We start from the raw sequence: 9,009 nt of genomic DNA on the forward strand, positions 1-9,009 counted from the left end.
TACTCTGATGCCAGCAGAAGATACAAGCGCATATGTCGCATGTTTAGTAAGAATTCATTGAATACATATAATTATTTGGTTAAATCAAGATGATGTAGGTACTGTGAGATCTTACGTGGCACAAAAAAAAAAAATGCCCCTTTCATGATTTAGTATCATCTTTCAAGTCGTAGGAGCTTTCATGTCTCGGTAAGATGACTTATGGCAATACATGCACTTCTAGAATCAGCAACTACACTTTTCTATGGTTAAGCTAAATGCAGTCACTCGATTACTTATCACAAACGTTCATATTTGATGCAAACATGCAAACAAATGATGTTCTGTCAAGGTGATATGATTGAATAACTAATATTTGATTAAGTGAAGATAGTGTTGTTGCTTTGTGATCTTACGGGACGAAGGAAAACTTCCCAATAATTTCACGACAAGATCAATGTTGTGATAATCTTATTCAAGTTGATTTCAATTCAGTATTGTAATTTTTTGTACCTGTAGTACTTAGTATACAGTCAAACCTGTCTATAGCGGCCACCCATGGGAAACGAAAAAAGCGACCTCCATAGACAGGTGGCCGCTAAGGCAGGGTTAACTGTGTAATAATGCGGTGATTGATAGAGGATATCATTGAGAGAACTATCCCGATTTGGAAGGTTTTTATGGGCATATCCACTCCATTCGTGCTCCATGTGTATCGTGAACGGGAACAAGAAAGACAAATGAAAGACACAGTGATAACCCCTGTCAGAGACAGACAGATTGATACAGACATGCAGAGATTACAAAAAGCTTAAGCCTTCATCGCAAAAACATTCCGGGGACAAATTTCTGGTAGATCGGTGCCTTTTCCTCTTTTAACTAAGATATACAGATATATTTGCTTCATTTTTTTTTGAAACATCAAGACACCAAATTCACTGTGTATACACGTTCTGATTTAATGCCTGCAGAAGATTGTCCCTCGGGAATGACGTACAATCAATGCGGCACGGCTTGTCCCTCGACTTGTGATAACCCCGGACCCCAGATATGCACCCTACAATGTGTTGCAGGTTGTTTCTGTGCAGCGGGAACAGTGTTGGAGCAGCCAGGCGGACAGAGATGTGTACCGCTGGAAGAGTGTCCAAGCGGGCCAGGTAGGTCATATTGAAGAAAATGAAAGAAAGAGAGAGAGAGAGGGGGGGGGGGGGGGAGGGAGACAGAGGGAGTGGGGGACAGAGATACATACGGACAAAGAGACAGAAACAGACAGACTGATACAGACATGCAGAGATTATAAAAACTTTAAGCCTTCATCGCAAAAACATTCCAGGGACATATTTCTGGTAGATTGGTGCCTTATCTTCTTTTAACTAAGATATACAGATATATTTGCTTCATTTTTTTTTTTTAAATATCAAGACACAAGATTCACTATACACGCTCTAATCTGATACCTGCAGTAGATACAAGCTCATATGTGGCATGTTTAGTAAGAATTCATTGAATACATATGATTATTCGCTTAAATCAAGATGATGTATGTACTGTGAGATCTTACGTGGCACGAAAAGAAAAATGCCCCTTTCAGTCTAGTGGGATTTCTGAAAAAGGGCTCTCTAAAATGGTGTTAGAGGCATTTTTGAGTAAAAGTTGGGAACCGGTCTGTTTTACCTAATTTGAGTATGCTGAATCCGAAAAATCCGGTTCCCAAGCGAAATTCACCGATCTTGACCATCTAATTTGCATAAACAAAATGGCTGCCAAGCTACAGAAATTATCAGTTTCAGATACGCATTTTCTAGCAATTCTTTGCAAACAAGCTGGAAAAAGTGATTCGAAATGTTTGTACAGAGAATAGAATTACCAATTTATAAGGGATAAACGTTTCTCAGGTGGTAAAATGTATATTTTATTCATAATTATGCAAATTAGGACTGCAATATGCAGATAAATATGTATATATATACATTAACACTGGAAGAGTAATTTTGACATTTTTTATTTCTTGAGAGGCAAATTAAATACTAAATATGTAGACTTTAAGGTTTTGAGGGTCAGGAAAACTCCGGTTCCCAATCGAAATTCACCGATCTTGACCATCTAATGAGCATAAACAAAATGGCTGCCCAGCCACAGAAATTGTCAGTTTCGGGCACGGATTTTCTAGAAATTCTTTGCAAACGAGCTGGAAAAAAAAGTGATTTAATATTTTGTACATAAAATAGAAGTAGCAATTTGAGGGATAAACGTTTCTCAGATGGTAAATAGTATATATTCTATTCATAATTACGCAAATTAGTACTGAAATATGCAGATAAATATATATTAACACTGGAAGAGTAATTGTTATAATGTTTTTCTTGAGAGGCAAGTTAAACACTAAAGATGTAAACTTTAAGGTTTTGAGGGTTAGGAAAACTCCGGTTCCCAAGCAAAATTCACCGATCTTGACCATCTAATTTGCATTAAAAAAATGGCTGCCCAGCCACAGAAATTGTGAATTTTAGACACGCATTTTCTTGATTTTTTTTTTTTTTTTGTAAACGAGCTGGGAAAAAAAAGTTATTTGAAATCTGTGTACATAGAATGGAATCAGCAACTTGAGGGATAAACGTTTCTCAGGTGGTATATAATACATTTCTTTCATAATTATGCAAATTAGTACTGAAATATGCAGATAAATATATATCACCACTTGGAAGATTTTTTTATATTTTTTTTTCTTGAGAGGGAAGTTAAGAACACTAGATATATACACTTGAAGGTTGGAGGGTTAGATGAAATCAGAATCCCTTCTCAGTGGTATCAAAATAAATGTAAATACATGTATTGTAATCGGTATGCAAATTATATGTAGGCTTCATGAGTTTTATGCGCATGCAGTTCATTCAATAGCCTATATACCCTGATAAAATTTTATTTTTCAAATCCTCTAAAATGGTCCTTTTGGATTTTTTTAAAGAATTCAAGTTAGGAACCCGATTCTTAACCAAAAATGATTGCGCTTTGGCAAAAACAAAAACAACAAAAAAACAAAAACAAAACAAAACAAAAACGGGTCTTTTTCAAGCGAATGAACTTTAACATCTAATTTGCATAATACATACAAAATAGCTGCAATATTGCCATAAAATTGTTAATATCATGAAAAATATTCTTAGTACATCGATAATCACAAAACGAATTGATGAAAACTCTCTCTACACGGATCATAACTCAACTTTTTATGGGTGGGGGGGGGGGGGAATGTCATCGAACAATGCCATTTTATTCATATGCGACATCCATTACTGTATTGTTCCAGTATGCAAATCTGTAGCATTAGCACGGACATTCTATTTCCCAGTTAACCAGAGCATGGCAATCATATATATATGATAATATATACATGATTACATATGATTATATATAGCAAACATTCGTCTATAGGTTGAAATGGGATAGGTGGTTTTATTCTGTTTTCTCTTATGAAGCGTTTTGGGGTTTTTTTTTCTTGCAAGTCGACGAAAAATACCTTTAATGTCACAACAAACATTACTGTTGCCCCAATGAATAAACAAAATTATGTTGCAAGTCCGTTAGATGAAATTATATATATAAGACTTGAGAAGGATCCATTGGAAAGTTAAGTTTGTAGAATAGCCGCGATCACACACTGGCAAAAGATCAAGAAGTTTAAGATCGCGATCTCCAAGATCTCAAAAGGCGCGGCCAAATTAGCAAATTATCGAAAAGTTTCAGATCGCAATCTTTAAGATCTTGAAGTTTTGCAAGTGCGTGTGACTGCAAACTTTCCGCGAAACTTCCCACTACAGCTAGGGATATTTCATTTTATAATGCTGTCCTCTCCAAACTTCTCGATCTCTTGCCAGTGTGACCGGACACCAAAAGATCGTGAAGACTTCGCGATCTTAAACTTTGCGATCTTTTGCCACTCTGACCGCGCCTTATCATGATAAACTTAAATAACGTTGTTAGAATAGCAGTGAGGGAGAAGAGAAATGGACAAAAAAAAAAGACGTGTGGCACACATCCACCTATATTTGATCCTTCTACATCTGTTATAAGAATGTAACTTAGTCAACTTCCAAGACAGTTCGAACTCTGAAATTGCATCGGCCAGTGCAATCTGCGAAATAAGGGGTTTACACCTTCCTGTTCCTTTTTGTTTTTGTTTTCAGTATACTTGGATAACATGCCGCCAGTGATAACCACCAAGTATGATGCATTTCAATTTATTCTTAACTTGACGACGCCACGCTCCTTTGTCTGTCTGACTTCTGATACATCTCACCAGGTGTGATTCAGATCATAGAAATGACATTCTTAGCAAACAAGCCTCTACAGCTTTAAGGGCCAGTGGATTGTAAGAACTAAGGAATAATGATAAATAATACTTATACTCATTAGAGACCATGTTACATACAGAAGATTCCACTTCATATCAGACGTAAATGGTTCAAGTTCTAGTTCAAGTTCGAATTCATTCGTTTTTCCACAATAAAATCATACAGACATAAATCTCACTTTCTTGAGTGACAGAAACAATGTATGTTAATTCGTACAAAGAAACCAACAATAATGAGAAAAACTAATAGTATCAATACATTGCAATTGTTGCAGAAGTAACGAAAATGAAAGAATTGTCAATATGCACTGTGTGAAAAAAACGGAGGGACCCACTAAAAAGACAATGCTTGTAGAGTGTGGGCCCCTCTTGTATTAAAAACTCGATGCAAAATTTGACTAAATATAGCAACAAAGCAGCACGAAAAGTTTGGCATAAAAAGTTTAGCAGCCCACTAAGAGACAGACGGACAAACAGTTACACACAAAACAATAACAAACGAAATAATGAGCATGAGACAATACTGGGACAGCAACAAGACTACTTATAGGGAAGAAAACTGACTCGACGACACGACAGGAAACAAGACTACAGCGCGACGAAGAGGTAACAAAATAGACAGGAGTAAGCAACAGAGACAACGATCATCGGAGGTTAGAGGAAGAAAGAGAAGAAGAAGAAAAGAAGAATATACAACAAACCCTTCAACTGCGAGGTATAAGTTAAAGAAGATCTTATCATAATCAAAGCTAAGGCAAAGGTAACAATAATGAAAAAAAACGGCAATAAAGATTTTGCGGACGGGAAACAAAATAAGCCTATGAACTAATCTGATTCAGGGGGTCGTCATTATAGGATTGCAAAAGAAAAAACTTCAATCTCCTTTTAAAGGAGTATATAGAGGGAGCAGATTTTATATCGTGGTTCAGGGAATTCCAATAATTAGGTCCAGTGTAAATAAGTGTATTCTTTGCTAAAATCGTTCGAAGAAGTGGTAAATGAAACTCGTTAGAGCGTCGGGTGGGGTAATTATGGAATGATTGATTTTTTTGGAACATAGAACCAAAGATAGGTGGCAGTAAACTGTTATCATACATATACATAAATTGGCCTAAGTTGTATAAAAATAATTCGTTAATTTTTAGTAGCTTATTACAGTTAAACAATACATTTGTATGTGAACGAGTGGGAGAATTGGAAATGATACGGAGGGCTTTCTTTTGCAATAATAACACTCTATTCAGCAGCGTCTGATGTGTATTGCCCCAAGCTAAAATTCCATAATGAAGGTAAGGGAGTATCAAATAGGAGTATAACACAAGTAATGTCTTTTCAGGAATATAAAATTTTAGTCTGTTCATAACACCTATATTTCGAGAGATGATTTTGCAAATATGATCAATATGTATTTTCCAAGAAAGTTTATTATCTACAAAAATACCAAGAAATTTGAAATATGACACATGACACATGGTCGCCATATGACACATGGTCGCCATTTTGCCTCTCATTATTATGCTTTATCAAGTATAGTTTTTGAATACCCACATTGTCACTTGAATTTCTGCCCAAGAATTAGGATATGGATCTTTTCATGGAGGACCTGGGTTTTCCACCACCTTCCGAACATGAAGTTATTTTTGTTCCCTTGAGAGATAACATCGATCCGATAGCTACCTTAAAGAGGCCTTCTTCCGTAGATACTGGAGTTGTGCTTTTTCTGCCAGATTGATACTGACAGTAGCACTCTTATTAAAGCAAGTGATCAATGACTCACAATCATCAAGGATGCTGCTTGTACGAGAAGAAAACTAAAGGGTTCCAAGAACATGGTTGTTATCAATCGCCTTTATAAGAATGAACTTATATTCGATTCAAAAGATGCATCACACAAGCTCGTTTGGCACAAAATATGTTCCGCCATTTTACCGACAAAAGTATACTGAACGCTCGAGAAGCAGTCCAACGACAATACTCCAGTATTTTTTAAAAAAGATAAAAAAGGATGAAAATCCTGCTCACTGTGCCAGACCTGATCTTTCTTCACCAGTAGACAATGGATGGGAACGTTTTGATCTTGTCTACAGCCTGTACAACTGATATATCTAGCTCCAATCCAAACAAACCCAATGCAAACCTTGCATGAATGTAGATCAATTTAGCTCGATTGAGAAATATACTTTTTGACTCAGATTATGTTTCTTTTCAGCCAAAATATAAAGGTGTTGATGACTACAGTAATACAAAGTTCATCCTTCGTTTCTGTTTCCGACACTGTCCGAGATACCAGGATTTTTCTTACAATTTTTTTTTTGCTTGAGCCTGCAGAGTGGGTGAAGAGATAAATAAAAAAAAAACCCATAAATTATGACGAGATTTATGAAAGTTGCCACCTGATTTTAAATTCAACAGATTGAAAATAATTATAAACCAATCTATCCAATGAAAACGACAAAGTGCAGGGTGGATAAAGCGACCTTGCACTAATCCGTAGAGTAATATATAGTGATGTGCACAATCATGATTGCTCGATAACTTTGATGGCAAGACCTTGTGTTGGTGGCAAATATGTATAGAAAATGGGGTGAATATTTGCATAATTTATTATGCAAATGAGATAATAGATGTGTGTTGTTTAGTAGTTGCAGTTAATTTTTGCATCTCTTAATCACACCAGGTCTTGATATTGTTATAACTGTTATGAAACATATTCATACATTGCGGCAGTGCGTTGTAGAATCTCGAAACCTGCCTGGTCTACGGCCTCTTGAATATCAATTCGCAAACATATTTCATTTTAGTGTCATTCAGTTCTCCTTTAATGATTGATTCCAGTACTTGATTTACTTCGGACTCTGACGACATCATTATGTGCAACGTGTTTGCCCGATATCTGTATTTTAGTACGCCAAGGTACATTTTGATAGCAAGACTTTGTTTTAGGGAATATATCCATAGAAATGGCCAACTATTTGTATAATTTATATGCAAATTAGATTATTAGGGTATTTCTAATAACTGTGTTTTTTTCTTGTATCTCCTTTATCACAAAAGAATCATCAACTTACGTCTTGATATTATAACTATAATGATTCAGATTCATATATCGCGGCAATGTGTTGTAGAATCTCGAAGCCTGTCGTAGTAAAGCCTCTTGCATACCAATTTGCATACGTTATTACAAATATTGTTATTCATTTTTTTTTTATTCTGAATTGGTTGATTCCAGCACTTGATTTTCCTCGGACTCAGAAGACAACATGTACACTTTGTTTGACCGATAGCATATCTATATTTTCACGACGCCAAGGTACATTTTAATAGCAAAACATTGTTTAAGGGGAAAATATGTTGAGAAAATGGAAAAATATTTGCATAATTTATTATGCAAATGAGATGCATGTTTTGTTTTGATACATAAGGTTGGTTCTTGTATCTCTTTAGCACACTAGGAATCGTGAACCTCTTAATATAATGATAACTATCTTCAGAATTATGATTCAGATCCATATATTGCAGCAACGCGTTGTAGAATCTAGAATCCGGCCAGTTATGTATCCTCTTGTATACCAATTTGCATAGATATTTGCATAAGTTTAATTCAATTCTTTTGAATTGATTGAATTCTTTTGAATTGATTTATTTTGATTTGATTCCGGCGACACAAAGTACTTTTTGTTTGCCCGGTAACTTGTTAAAATGATTAAAAACAGAAGTGAACAAGTGGGTACTATACATGTGCATATATGCGGTAATGCGATACTGTATCAGCGGCAACGCCTAATTTGCATATTTCACTTCTTAATTTGCATATATAAGTGAAAGTTATGAACAAATGATGACCTAGCTATTGTCTTTGCACCTTAATTTCTGAAATTATTACTATTTCTGCATGTCTAGGGAGATTTTATGAAAATTAGATCATCGAAACACCTTAAAAAGCAATGAATTGGCGGCCATTTTGTTAATGCAAATTAGATGCTCTTAGACTCAAAATTCCGCTTGGGAACCGGAATTTTTGGATTCAGCGTACTTGAATTATACAAAATAGACCGGTTCCCAACTTTTACTAAAAAATGCCACTAACAGTCATATTTTCCCCAAATCCCACTAGACTATTTCATGATTTAGTATCATCCTTCAAGTCGTAGGAGCTTCATATCTCGTAATGGTGACTTATGGCAATACATGCACATCCAAGAATCAGCAACTACACTTTTCTATGGTTAAGCGAAATGCAGTCACTCGATTACTTATCACAAACGTTCAAATTTGATGCAAACATGCAAACAAATGATGTTCTGTCAAGATGATATGATTGAATAACTAATATTTGATTAAGTGAAGATGGTGTTGTTGCTTTGTGATCTTACAGGACGAAGGAAAACTTCCCAATAATTTTATGACAACAAGATCAATGTTGTGATAATCTTATTCAAGTTGATTCAATTCAGTATTGTATTTTTCTGTACCTGTAGTACTTAATGTACAGTCACACCTGTCTATAGCGGCCACCCATGGGAAACGAAAAGAGTGACCTCCATAGACAGGTGGTCGCTAAGGCAGGTTTGAATGTGTAATAATGCGGTGATTGATAGATGATATCATTGAGAGAACTATCCCGATTTGGAAGGTTTTTATGGGCATATCCACTCCATTCGTGTTCCATGTGTACCGTG

The 9,009-nt window shown here is 35.7% G+C and overlaps 1 protein-coding gene across 1 annotated transcript in view; it reads left to right on the plus strand.

Annotated features, from left to right (window-relative positions):
* The window catches only part of LOC139743639 (scavenger receptor cysteine-rich domain-containing protein DMBT1-like), a 263,637-nt gene that overhangs the window by 13,271 nt on the left and 241,357 nt on the right, over positions 1-9,009 (plus strand). The window lies entirely within an intron of this gene.

The sequence above is a fragment of the Diadema antillarum genome, unplaced genomic scaffold (genome assembly GCF_040938485.1).
Source record: "Diadema antillarum isolate AM-2024a unplaced genomic scaffold, OU_Dant_1.0 seq00001099_RagTag, whole genome shotgun sequence".
In the NCBI taxonomy this organism is placed as follows: Eukaryota; Metazoa; Echinodermata; class Echinoidea; order Diadematoida; family Diadematidae; genus Diadema; species Diadema antillarum.